At 40.3% G+C, this 13,766-nt stretch overlaps 1 long non-coding RNA gene across 1 annotated transcript in view; it reads right to left on the bottom strand.

Annotated features, from left to right (window-relative positions):
* Window positions 1-314: 314 nt before the first annotated feature.
* LOC135966264 (uncharacterized) overlaps window positions 315-13,766 on the bottom strand; it is a 46,829-nt gene continuing 33,377 nt past the window's right edge. The window contains exons 3-4 of the long non-coding RNA XR_010579489.1: window positions 4,730-4,841; window positions 315-586 (exon numbers count right to left, since the gene is read on the bottom strand). This is a non-coding gene — a long non-coding RNA (uncharacterized lncRNA). The remainder of the gene's footprint in view (window positions 587-4,729; window positions 4,842-13,766) is intronic.

The raw sequence follows: 13,766 nt of genomic DNA, 5'->3' as shown, positions 1-13,766 counted from the left end.
CAATTGTCCTGCCTCACTCTTCTCCATTCACCATGGGTTAAGTTGTTTTCTTGATGAATCCCAATGCATATACAGGAGCATTAATTTGCCCTTTCTATTTCTCTCCATGAGAGCAGGGCACACTAGCTGCTTCTAGTCCACCATCTTGGCCATCTCCCCAATGTATAACTCTTGACCCCTCAAAAACTTAACTACTGATAGCACACTGTTGATTGGAAGCCTTACCAATAATATAAACAGTTAATTAGTATGTATTTTATATGCTATGAGTATTATATATTGCATCATTACAATACAGTAAGCTAGTAAGGAAATGCTGTTAAGAAAGTAATAAGAAAGAAAATGTATTTACTATTCATTAAGGAGAAGTGGATCATCATAAAGGTTTTCATCCCTGTCTTCTTCAGATTGAGTAGGCTAAGGAGGAAGAGGAACAGGAGGGGTTGGTTTTGCTGTCTGGGGTGCTGGAAACTGAAGAAAATTCACAAATAAGTGGACCTGTGCAGTTCAAATCCGTGTTGTTCAAGGGCCAACTGTACAAGAGAAGCAGCAGCTGTGGACACAGAGATGCTCGCGGAGGTGCTATCTATGAAGGCAAAATACCACAAGCAACATCAAAAGTGCAGGAATACAGGAATAATTAAACGAGTTGTCATGCACTTCCTCAGAGGAAGCACAATCACAATTCTTATGAAAAACAGAAACCACTAGAAATGTGAAGTGTTTATGGCATAAGTTTCAGCAAAAAGGGTAGCATAGAAAATTGAGAGCATATTCTGATATGATTTATAAATTATATATGAATAGGAATTATAGAATACACAAGAATAGGTAGAATTACTGAATTTTTTCAAAACTGTTTGGAATATTTCTTATATATATATACTAGTACATATATAGAAGTATTAATATAAGTACATATATGTACATATATATACCTCTGCCTCCTGGGTTCAAGCTATTCTCCTGCCTCAGCCTTCAGAGTTGCTGGAATGACAGGCACCTGCCACCACACCTGGCTAATTTTTTGTATTTTTAGTAGAGACCTGGCCATGTTGGCCAGGCTGGTCTCAAACTCCTGGCCTCAGGTGATCCTCCTGCCTCAGTCTCCCAAAGTGCTGGGATTACAGGCATGAGCCACCATGCCGGCCTGGAATGCTTACAATATTTTAATAGCTAAAAGTGGCAAAGGGTTGGGGAGAGAATGGCCCTCCCAAAACTCCATGCTGAGAAAAAAAGGGATAATGTATCTAAATAACCTGCCAGAGTTCTGTTTTTGCCACAGACATCATTAACCCACTGGGGGCTTTTGTGCAAATTAGGAAAAGTAGCCCCTCTCAAAGTATGCTCTTCCTAGAATGCAGACATTTCCTTTGTCTGGAGCTCTCCTCAGAGCCTTGATGTCTTCCACAGGAGGCTCGTGAATATAGGATTCTTCGAGGAATATGTTGGCAGAATTGCCAACAAGGCAGCTATTGTAGACTTGAAGATTAACTACTTTAGGCAGTACGCAGATGAGAAATAGGACAATGAGTTGAATAAACAAATATGAGTCATATAAAAGCTGAATTATATGGCATGATACAGTGGGCCCTGATCTTTTTTGGCACCAGGGACTGGTTTCATGGGAGACAGTTTTTCCACAGATCAGGGAGGTTTTGGGGTGAAACTGTTCCACCTCAGATCATCAGGCCTTATTAGATTCTCATAAGGAGCGTGCAACCTAGATTCCTCATATGCACAGTTCACAATAGGGTTTGCATGGCTGTGAGAATCTAATGCCACTGCTGATCTGACAGGAGGTGGAGCTCAGGCAGTAATGCTCGCTCACCTGCTGCTCACTTCCTGCTGTATGGCCAGGTTCCTAACAGACCACGGACCAGTACAGGTCTATGGCCCAGGGTTGGGGAACTCTGATATAATAGAAATTAGATCTCTCTCCCCCTGACATCAGCAAGTTATATACTTTCTAAGCATTACTCTCCTGCCTACTGAAAACTATATTTAGACTAAACCAAGAAAGATACTGCACTAAAGGTCTCACAAAAAGATACAAGTCTCAGAGGTAGAAGAAAGTAAATTTGCCCCACTAGGCTGTCTATTCCTCCACCAGACACAGTACCATTGCAGGCCTGTGATGAAGGGGTGAAGACAAGGGTCCATGGTGCTGCAGTAGGCCCCAGAGTCCGGAGTCGTGGGTCCCTTGCAGGGCAGACCCTTGTTAGCTTCCTTCATGTCTGCATGCATCAAAGGAACCTAGCATGGACCTCAGGCAGCTCACAAGATGGGCTGTGTCTTTCCATGGGGACTACGGATATGTGAAAGCGTTCAGGAGCACATAAAACATGTTCTCTAAGAGGGAGCCTTTGTATTCAGCTCCCTGTGGTCAGGGACGGCATTTTTGGAGCCAAGCTCCAAAAATATTTGAAGAGTCAAACCACCCCAGCATACTAAAGAGAAATGAGAAAAGGTAGTTTCTGCTCTGGGTGAAGAATCAGTGAGAAAGTTCCTCCTCCCTACCTTGGTTCCTATACATCCTAGTCCCATCAGACTTTGCTGATAAGTCTTCTTTGACACATGTGGGAAACATTTTCACTAGAGGTTAAAGGAAGCTGGTTTGGGACTGAAGCAAACAGCTATGCAAGGTCATATCGAGTTCAGTGCAGAATGTCACATCTCAAATGTTCTTTCCACATCCTTCTGCTGGGGCAGTGGCCTCTACTGAACCTGAAGGTGTGATTTCTCTTGGGTGACATGGAGTGCATGCCTGGCAACGCCTCAAGGGCTGCAGGGCAGAGTGACACAGCCCCAGGGAGTGGCTACCTTCACTAGGAAGCAGGTTTCTAAAACCAGCATTTCAGGATCCTCCAGGCATCCCTTTGGCCGGCTCACCTCCAGCTTCTGTGTCCTATAGCACAGTATTTACTGACAGGGAGAGCCCCTCTGCCAGCCAAACCTGCACAGTGCCCCAAGCATAGGACAAGTGGGTGAGCAAGGGCTATGTTACAGGCCCCTTTCCAGCAGCCAAAGGACACACGTCCCAAATTTGATGGGGTTTTTGCCCTTGGTACACATAGACTTTCAATTTTCTGGAGTAACTCCCCCTTTTGTTATGGTTTGGTAAACAAAAGGCAGTCATCAGGAAGCTACTAATACAAATGTCACCATGCACATCACCCTGCCGAAAACCACCAGCGGCCTGTTCAAATGCCACAGGATATTGAGAAAATGATGAGGAGGCACTGGAGACAAAAAAGCCTAGCTTCTCCTCTTCCTGGTCATGCTGCAGACAGCTTACTGTCTTGGCAGCCCTCCAACTCTGCTTCCTTTTCTAGAAGCTCTAGGTACCCAGGCTGCAAAGCTATGCCTGCCTGTCTGCTCATTCCAAGCACGTTTGCACTCTGCTTTGAAGGGGGCAGCCACAAATAAAGCACAGGCTGGGGATTCCTGGACAGGCTTAGCATAATCACAGCCCTTCCTTTGAAAGAAGGAACCGTATTCTGAGATGTGCCTGTGACTGGTGGTTTAACTTTAAATCTGTCACCGGTAGCTGGCCAAAAGGTTTTATTCTCTGTAACCCCCAGTTTGGTAGACAAGCCTTTTTCAAAATGGAAATGTCTCCCTGATCCGCTGACAGGCAGTTTGGAGATGGTATGCTGACGCCAGTCAAAGCACGCTGTGGTGTTCTATTCTTCTTGCCGTGGTGCAGGCTACGTCCTCTGCCCCAAGGAACATCCACTCAAGGCCAAGTCCAACTCTCTAAGATTCAGATCAGATCCCTTCATTTAACGAAAATAGATTAAGCACTCCCTTTGTGAGCCTGAGAGACGTGCTCTGTGCCATCATTGAACTATCAGTCTGCCAGGGAAGATGACAATTAACAGTGATATGTGTACAGCCTACGGATGTATCTGCTATGGCAGTAACTTCATCTGAGTAGGAGTTAGAAGGTGACAGAAGGATTTCACTTCTCCCCAAATCCTTCCTGGCTTTCCCTGGGCACTATGATTGCTCCCTTCTTGTGTTTTGTCAAAGGCACATATCCCATCTGCTCACTGTGTGATATTTCTACACGTTGCCTGCCTCCCATCCCCCTCACCCTTGCCATTTTATTAAGAGGCCTTCAAGGTCACGGACTGTCCTATGAAATAATTATCTGTCAAATGTTCAACAATTGAAATAAATAAATCTCGGAAAATTTTTTTGCTCTGAAAAGCAACTGTTGTCTGCCTAATACTAAGTGATCAATAGGTTTTTAAAATCTCTGAGTAATCTCAGCATTGACAGTGTATTTGACTATATGGAACGAGCACACAGATCCATGTGGGCGAGCAGGTGAACAAAAGCAACATTAGTAGTTAACGCAAGGATGAGTTAATGGAGGCAATGGGGTGAGGGAAAGAGGGTAGGATGTCTTCACAGCCACTGAATCGGAGGTTAAAACAGCCAGCAGCAAGGGCTAGGGCAGAGGCAAATATCAGGGCAGATTTCACCCTAGTGTTTCTGAATTATTTGCATTCAAATAATGAGGCAATTTACTGAAATTGTGTGGAAGTTATTTCAATGCCGCAAAGATATTTAAAATTGTATTAACTCATTTGTACAGAATGCTGAATACTACATCTTGATAGCAATTAGCAATACAGATAGCATAACTCAATACAGTTATGATATGATCAGTTGCAAATATACTAAAACATTCTCAAATGTTAACGTATAAATGAATTACCTGGGTATCTTGATAAAATTCAAATTCTGACTTAGTAGTGGGTTGTGATTCTGTATTTCACACAAGTTCCAAGGTTCCATTGGTCCACACATCTCACTTCGAGTAGCCCCCACTAAAAGGTCAGGAGAACAAGTTGTGATTTTGACAGAAGGCACTATTTCTCTTCTTTTAAAATTGTATTTATCTATTACATATTTTCAAACTGTGAAATTAATGGTCATTATGGTGAATTTGGGAACTGTAAAACCTACTGTGAAAAAATATTAAATCATCTTCAATCTCAACATCCAGAGATAATCAGTATAAATATTTTGACGTGTTTTCTTCTAATCCCTTTTTCTTTTGCATCTTACTCGCCACAATTTTTCTACCTTGATACTGTTTCTTTTCAAACTGTAGACGTTCCACATGTTGTTATTTGAAAAATATGGTTTGTATCATCCCATACATTCAAGTCCCCCAGAGCACAGAAGTTAAAGAAAGAGTACCTGCCCTTGTTTTCTAGTGAAAGAAAATAGTAAATACACAATCAGGTAATACATAAGATTGAACAGATAAAATTCTGATTTTGAAGCACTTTATAATATTCTATTTTACAGCTGATTATAATAAAGTTAACCAATCTTTCCTTCAGACATTCAAATGATTTCCTTTCTTTTGTTCTTACATATACATGTATGTTTTAAATATATAGACTATGTGGAAAATCCTTGCAGCCCAATTTTTGCATAGTCCTCTGATGATTTCCTTCAAGTAAATGACTGTAAGTGAAATTTCTGGGTCATAGGGTGTGTAAGCTTTTAATACATATTGTCAAATGGGACCCCAGACATGTTGTACCCATTCCTGCTCTTACCAGCAATCAGGAAGGAGTCTGGAAAGCTTCACCACATCTTCACCAGCATTGGGCATTATGTGTTTTTACATTTGTCAGGTTATTTTTGTTTACATTCCCTTTCTGCTTATGAGGTTAAGTATTTTCATGTGTATATAAGCCATTTGATATTTTCCTTTGTGACGTATCTGTTTATTTTCCTTTGTGACGTATCTGTTTATTTTCCTTTGTGACCTATCTGTTCCTTTTGCCCATGCTGCCTTGGGAGTGTTTTCCTCTTATTAATTTATAACTGCTCTTTATGGATTAAATATATTAACCATTTGCTATACATTTTGTAAGTAGCTTTCTACTTTGTTGTTTGTCTTTTAATTTTCTCTTTTTTAAAATTCTACAGAGTTTTGAACTTTTAAGTAGGTCATAGCTATTGATCTTGTCCACTGTGAATTTGTCTTCTGTTTCTGTATTAGACATCGACTTCCCTGCAACCAGATGAGAATGATATGGATTTATGTTTCTTCCTAGTTTTGTTACATTATGCATATATGGAAAAGGTATAAGGCAGGGTCGTAAGAAAATTCTCCTGTCCAGTGATACAGTTTTCTAAAACTGGGTTGTGCTGCAGGTTTGCCCCCAGAAAACCAGGAACAGGAAAACACTGAAGGCTGACATACCTTTCGGGATAATGATATGAGTTTGAGAAGGCAGCGTTTTTGGTTTTGATCCGTTACATGCACACTTCTCCATAGGAAAGAGACGCTAGCGTCTTTCACCTATGCTTGGTATGTATGATAGACAGAATAATGACCCCTCCAAAGATGTCACAGGCTAATCCCTGAAACCTGTGAATACATTACCTTCCCTGGCAAAAGGAACTTTGCAGACGTGATTGAGTTATAGATCTTGAGAAGACAGATTATTGTGGATTATCCAGGTGGGTTCAAAGTAATCATAATGGCTCTTATAATAGGGAGGGAAGAGGGTCAGAATCAGAAAGAGAGGTCATGGAAAATGAAAGCAGAGGTCAGATAAATTTTCAGATGGCCTACTACTCACTTTCAAGGTGGAGAAAGGGCTATGGGCCAAGGAATATAGGTGGCCTCTGGAAGCTGGAAGGAAACACTCTTCTCTAAAACTCAGCCCTGCTGACACCTCAGTTTTAGGACATCTGACCTCCAGAATGGTAAGCCTCTAAGTCTGTGGTACCATAATTTGTTACAAACGCAATAGGAAACTAATATAGGATCATCAGAGTACAAGTCCAATCTCTACAGAAGTTCCTGAATATGATTGCTTCCCAGCCTGTGTCCAATTCAACTGACTACCACCCGGATAACAGGATTAATTTCATCATCAATGCAAGGTCCCAGAGTACTGATAAACCTTACCCAGAATGAGACAGTTGGAGTTGTTGCCTAAAAGTAAAAGGGCATGGGGTAGGAACTTGAGGCTTTGGGTTCTTCTCCTTCAATTAGCCCAGATTCTCTTACGAATCCTCAGAATATTTCATTCTAATTAGTTTTTAATAAGGACAAAAGCAGCACTACCTTTTAGGGTTATTGTGAGGATTAAATGAGTTAATACATACATGTATATCCCTCAAAACATTGCCTGGCACATAGAAAGCATTCAGTAGGTGTTAGCTATTGTTGCTATTTGTATTAGAGTTCTCCAGAGAAAAACAGAACTAATAGGGTGTGTGTGTATGTGTGTGTGTGTGTGTGTGTGTGTGTGTATGTGTGTGTATACAGAGACTGTATTTTAAGAAATTGGCTCACATAATTCTGGAGCTGGAAAATTCAACATATGCAGGACAGGCCAGCAGGCTAGAGACCCAGGGAGGAGCTGATGTTACAGTCTCAAGTCCAAAGGCAGTCTGGAGGCAGAATTTCTTCTTGCTCAAGGGAACTAGGTCTTTTCTCCTAAGGCCTGATTGGCTGAAGCCCACCCACATTATGAAGGATAATCTGTTTTCCTCAAAGTCTACTAATTTAAATTCACATCTGAAAAATATTTTCACAGCAACATCTACGCTGGTGTTTGACCGAACATCTCAGCACCATAGCCCAGCCAAGCTGACACCTAAAATTAATTATCACGCCATCTTTTGTTTGTTTCCTATCTTATTTCAATGGCTACAACTTCCAGGAAAATATTTAAAAGTGAAGATAATACTATTAAATAATACTAAATAGTGAAGGTCACATATTCTTAACATATTTCCAGTTCTAATGTGAACACTCTACTACAGTATGTCTCCAGTGACTATTTGTATAAGTACTGTTAAGGAAGTACTCTCTTTTCCTACTTTACAATATTTTTTAATCACAAATGTGTATCATCTGCTAAGATGATTATGTAATTTTTTTCTTTTGTCATTTTGAAATGACATATTTTCTTTATAGATTTCCCATTAATAAACCATTCCTTACATTTCTATGGTAAACCTTACTTGCTCTGATTATAGTTTTTAAGATTTCAATTTAATTATTTAATTTAATGTAAGGTATTAAGAATTTAATTTCAAAGTATTTCTGCTCATTTTAAATTTGTCTTCCTAAGTCAGTGTCAGTTGCATCCGAAGAGTTTTGTGTTTTTAATAGTTCTGGCAGAGAGTTTGTTTGATGGTTTTTGTCAAAATGTTATACGATGGTTTTAGTTTTGCTCACTTCATAAGTGAATTGGTAAGTATTCCATCTTTCTCTGTGCCATGTAGCTATTTATGAAGCATGGGATTAAACATTTTCTCAGTAGCAAGATATACAGACTCTCCGATCACAAAAGCAGTTTGGTGTCTCCTTCGCTTGCAGATTTCCCTTCATCAATTCAATATTGACATTATATAAATTCATTATTGCACCAAATGTTAATTCAATATTATGCTTAAAAAGTACCTACACTTACCTTAAAGAACACACATTACTTTTTACTTTGTCTTTTGGATCTCATATCTACCTTCTCTCACTTTCTATAAACTTTCCCTTAAAAAACAAAAACACTTTCCCTAGCCTGAATAACCAGCTGTTATTCAAGAGGGGTGACCAATAGAACCTGGGTCTCCTGATGAGCCACTCTGCGTTAGGAATCAATCCCGAATTCTTTGACAAGTGGTCACTTTCTTCTTCAAAAACATCCCTGTCCCCAGCTTCTCCTACACCAAGGCCAGCTTAGGCCTCCTGGGTCTGTGCTTCATGTGGTTGCCTACAAAACAAACTCAAACAAACAAAAATAAAAAAACATGTGTGGCCACTTCTGGCTGAAGGAAAAGTTCAGTTTTGGCCTTGGGTGGTCTTAGTGAGGACAGTCCAGAGTTCAGAGCTTGTCTTCAGGGGACTGAGCTGCCACTGAGAAAAAGCCCTCAGTGGCTTCTGTTTCAAAGTGAGGCTGGCAGATGGAACAGCCAATTCTGACTCAGAAGTTAAAAGCCTGCCCCACTGCACCACACGCTGCCCCTTCACAGCAGATGGCTGAGATGACGATCTCCTGTGTTCCCAGACTCCAGAGAGGCTGCAAGCCAACTGCAACATTGCTCCCATACCCACGAAGGCCAGGCTTTTACACGTACTGCTTCTTTATATTCAATTCTCATTTTGCTTTCTGGTGAGGGATTTTTCAAGTCAAACAACTGAAAATTATTTTCATGAGCCAGCACTGTCCAAACAGGGGTCTGGGAGGACAGTGCTGTCTCACAGATGTCAAGAGGCGTTCCAAGAAAAAAAAAAAAAAAAGGTTCTGTCTTCAAATCAATGTGAGAAGAGCTGTGTTAAATAAAACTCAACTAGTTTCTTCACTACATATTGATGTTCTCTGTGACCTCTGAAACCTTTATTTCACAGTACACCTATTAATATTTCCAAATACACTATTGTTGGGTAGAATATATTTGGGAGAAAATTATCTTAGGTAATCATCATTATTATCATCACCTATAATTACTGAGTGCCTACTAGGTATTAAGTACTGTGTTAGGCATTTTACATGCTATGTCTCATTTAATCCTTGCAAGATCCCTAGGAAGTGGGAATTACTGTCTTCATTGCACAGTGGCATAGAGAGGTTAAGTAATAAGCTCACAACGAGAGCACTAATAAATCATCAATCTTAATTTGCACCCAGGCCTGTCTGATTCTAAAGTCTATGTGCTTAATCAGTAAGCTACAATTTTTATAGCTTTACTGTAATTTGAAGTACATTCTTCCCTTGGTATCCACAGGGAACTGGTTCCAGGACACTGTGCTGATACCAAAATCTGCAGAAGTTCAAGGCCCTCCATATCTGCAGGTTCAAGACCAAGTGTATTTACCTTATTAAATGATACATTGTATTCTATTATCAATACATACTTGGAACAATCATATCTTCTCATTCTCTGAGAGCCAGCCCAGCAGATGCTTCTGTCAGCAAGCATAGCCATGCTGTGTAGCAGCCACTACTGACCAATGAGAGCTGAACTGAGCACATGTGGTCATGCATGTTTTTTTTTCCTTGCAGCTTCTTTCTGACATAAAAGTGTGTCAAGAAGTGTCTAAGTGATGGTGCCAGACCTTCTGCAAGGGCACAACAAAGGACAGCAAGCTGAATGTTAAACTGCAAGTTTGATAGCATCCGTTGAGTGGAGGAAATGAAGGATAAAGATTAGCAGGTAATTAGAAGTTGGTAGCAGTCCTTTGGCAAATGAAGGGCATCACTGTGACCTGAGAGAAGTGACCAGTCATTGTGTGAAACTCTGGCCAGAGGTTTGTCGTGACCTCAGAGGATTTAAAGAGCTAGTGCCAAATAATTTGCTGGAAATTCATCTCCGCAGGGACCATTCCACAAACGGCTGTGATGGTTCCTACTTTGGGATCGCATCTCCTGCGCTCATGAGACAGCCTTGTGCTACCTCTTAACAGCTTCCACGGGCCTCTGTCCAGTAACCAGCCTTCTTCCAGCACTGTTGCAACACAACCTTCTGCACATAGAGAGGAGAAGCTTACCATTATACAATTTTGCATGTCAAGGGAGGATGGCCTATTAGCAGAACCAACTCAGAGTTACCATCTTACTCAGCCAAGGTATGACAGCGTGTTTTGTGAGAAGCATGCTCAGTTGAGAAATTTTCTATCTTGAGAAATCCAAGAAATAAAAAATTCCACACCTGAAAGATAGTTTGAAGTAACCCTACTCCTACAAGCTCCTCCGTGAAGGTGTTCTCGCATCCTTTCCATTCAAAAAAGTTAGGAATTTTCCACATGTATGTTAGCTTTTATTACATAACAATCCACCCCAATGCTAGTGACTTAAGTCAACTACTATTTATTATTTATGACGAGTCTACAGATCAGCTAGGCAGTTCTGCTGACTTGGACTAGACTGAACTGGTCTTGGCTGGGCATGCTCATGCATTTGTGGTTAGCTGGGCAACTGTCTGGAGGCCACCTCATCTAGAATGGCCCCATTTGGGACAGCTCATCTCTGCCCCATGTGGTCCCCTCTCCTCTAGCAAGCTAGTCTAGGTTTGTTCTTAATGAACAATCACTTTTAAAGCTTCTGGTTGTGTCACATTTGCTGACACTCCATTGGCCTAAGCAAGTCTCATAGATGAGTTCAAGGTCAAACTTGGCAGGAACAAAAAAGTTTCAGGGGAAAGGCAAGGATACAGGAGGCCATTAAAGGGGACTATTTATGCTATTAATCAATGTCCCAGATCTGAAGTTCACCACAAGAATTAGCAGATGGTAGGCATTATAATACATCAAAATATATACTATCTATACTATAAAAGGTACTACAATAGGTCAAAAATATCTCGACTTTAATTTGACTCCTATGGTGATTAGAATTATAAAAGGAGGCTAGGTCAGAGGTAAGAAGAATCATACTAATCTAGGCCCTTCAGTGATTCACAATTTCAGAATTAGCCCAAAACCCAGTTCATGACACTGAAATGCCTTTGTACAATTTTGTTCAACTAAAAGAACGCAGCACTGAAAGGGATCAGGATATGCCATCTTCAAAATATGTGACTTTGGCATAAGGATTTTTATCCTTATTTCAAATGCACTTGAAATTCAACAGATGCAGAAAGAAGCCTTCTCGGAACTTCCCTTATCTGACTAAAAGAAGAAATTTGTATCTGGGAAATGAGGCTGCCATAAATTCCCTCATTGGGGTGGATCTGATGCCAGGAGAGAGACCTTGAGTAAACTTATCATAAATCCTTTCCACAGGGAGGTTTTATCACCCTGAAGGAGATGGAAAGATGGCTCAGACTGTAGATACAATATTAGCAAAACCTTTCTCTCTGATTTGTCCTCCCAAAAACCCATTTTTCTTTCTTTTAAAATACCTATTTGTCCTTCCCATAGAAGCCTTTTCTCCCACTTTCCTTTCTCCTACTAAGTTAGGTTTATAAGCCCCAAATTCTAATCATCCCTTTGACTAACTCATCACTGAGCATTCCTGCATGTATGAGCATTACATGCATAAATAAACTTCTTCTCCTGTTAATTTTCCTTTTTTCAGTTTAATTTGCACACCCCAGTAACAAAACTTAAGAGTTTTGAAGAAAAATTTTTTCTCACCTACAATGCCATCCCTGTGAACTACCTAGGCCAGGAACAACACTGTAAGAATGACCTTACTATTTAAGCCATTTGAGTTGAAGATTTCTGTTGCTTACAGCCAAGCTCATTCTAACTAATTGAGTATTGTGTCTGAGTTGCCTATTGAACAGCTAAAGAGAGTGGTCAAGGAAGCAAATAGACATAAATCTGGATTTGGAGGAAGAGGCAGGGTATAGAGATTTGGAGGTCATTGGCATAGATTCTATTTAAAGTCACATGACTGGATGAAATCACTCGGTAAATGTATGTAGGAGGTAAATAGAGCAGAGAAGAGTGCAGAGGACTAAGTCTTGAGGAACTCTAATATTTAGAGATTGAGCAAGGTAAAATGAGACATCAAAGGAGACCGAGAAGTAATCTATGAAGTAGGAGGAAAACAAAGAGACTGTGGTGTTATGGAAGCCTAAAAGGGAAAGAAGGTACTTCAAGAGAGAAGGTGAGTTGAACTGTGTTGGATACCTCTAAGAAGTCAGGCTTTACAGCATTTTTATACCTGTAGAGCTTCCTGTCTTGCCAGAGCCAGCACCTTTGCCCTCTAAGCTCCAAGTTATGGAACTTTCTTTTCCTCTGTCTCACATCCCCTGGCCATGCTCTCCTTTGCCTCTGTGGTTTCACCTACATTGTAATCTAAAAAATTCCTCTGTATATCTCCCTTCTCCAACTCCTCCTGCTCCTCCAGGTCTCAGCTTAGATGTCACTTCTCCAGATCTGTTTGAGGGGCTCCATCCATACGCTTCCAAAGAATCCTGCTCTTCCCTTGTCAAAGCACCTACTGGATGATAAGTCCTCTGTTCCCCATTTGACTGTAAGTTCTGTGAGGCCAAGCCAAGGCAATGTGAAATTTTATCCTCTGTTATCTTTAGTGTGTGGCATAGTGCTGATAGATGCCAAAACACATATACACAAACACGTTTTTATAGTAAATGAATGAGAACACAATGCCAAATCCACCTCCACTATGCTGCCTGGCTAACCCAACTAGTTAGCCAAGACTCAACCCTCATTGGGAATTCTCCTCTGAGTATTATACCATTTTCATGGTCAATAAAATTTCATCCATTTGAAATAAATGGAGGGAAGCCTACTGTGAATTACTGAGAAACTGTACCATTTTAAAAGAAGTTTCGGTGCTTTCAGGTAAGCCCTAAAAATATATTTCCTGTCTGAACAAACACTTTGTAATTTGTTCACTCATTATTTGCCTTCAAATGATGTTACAATATCTTTAAAGGTGATGAAACCCCTTTCTTAAGTAAATGGAGCAACAATCCTAAATATGAGTTTATACTACTTCTTTGTTTAGCAAATTCTACTTGCTACATATAGATAAAGCTAAGGTAAATTTTAATCTAGCCTCAGAAAAAAAAAAAGTTGAATTGTTTGAATCCCTTTCAGGATTCTGAAGGTACCTGTACTTTAGGAAAGATAAAGATAGGTGAGAAGCGGAGGGTGAGGAGGGTCTCAGAATTGCATTATTTTGAAACTCTATGTCTTTTGATATATAATACCAAAGTAGTGAGTCTGATTTATAGATATTAAAGTACTATCTTTAGAAGTAGGAAGTCAGCAATGGCATATATATTCCTTCCCTTCCTCC

The sequence above is a fragment of the Macaca fascicularis genome, chromosome 11, assembly GCF_037993035.2.
Source record: "Macaca fascicularis isolate 582-1 chromosome 11, T2T-MFA8v1.1".
Lineage (NCBI taxonomy): Eukaryota > Metazoa > Chordata > Mammalia > Primates > Cercopithecidae > Macaca > Macaca fascicularis.
Note: the sequence above shows the minus strand (reverse complement) of the source record. Positions and strands in the feature narration are given on the sequence as shown.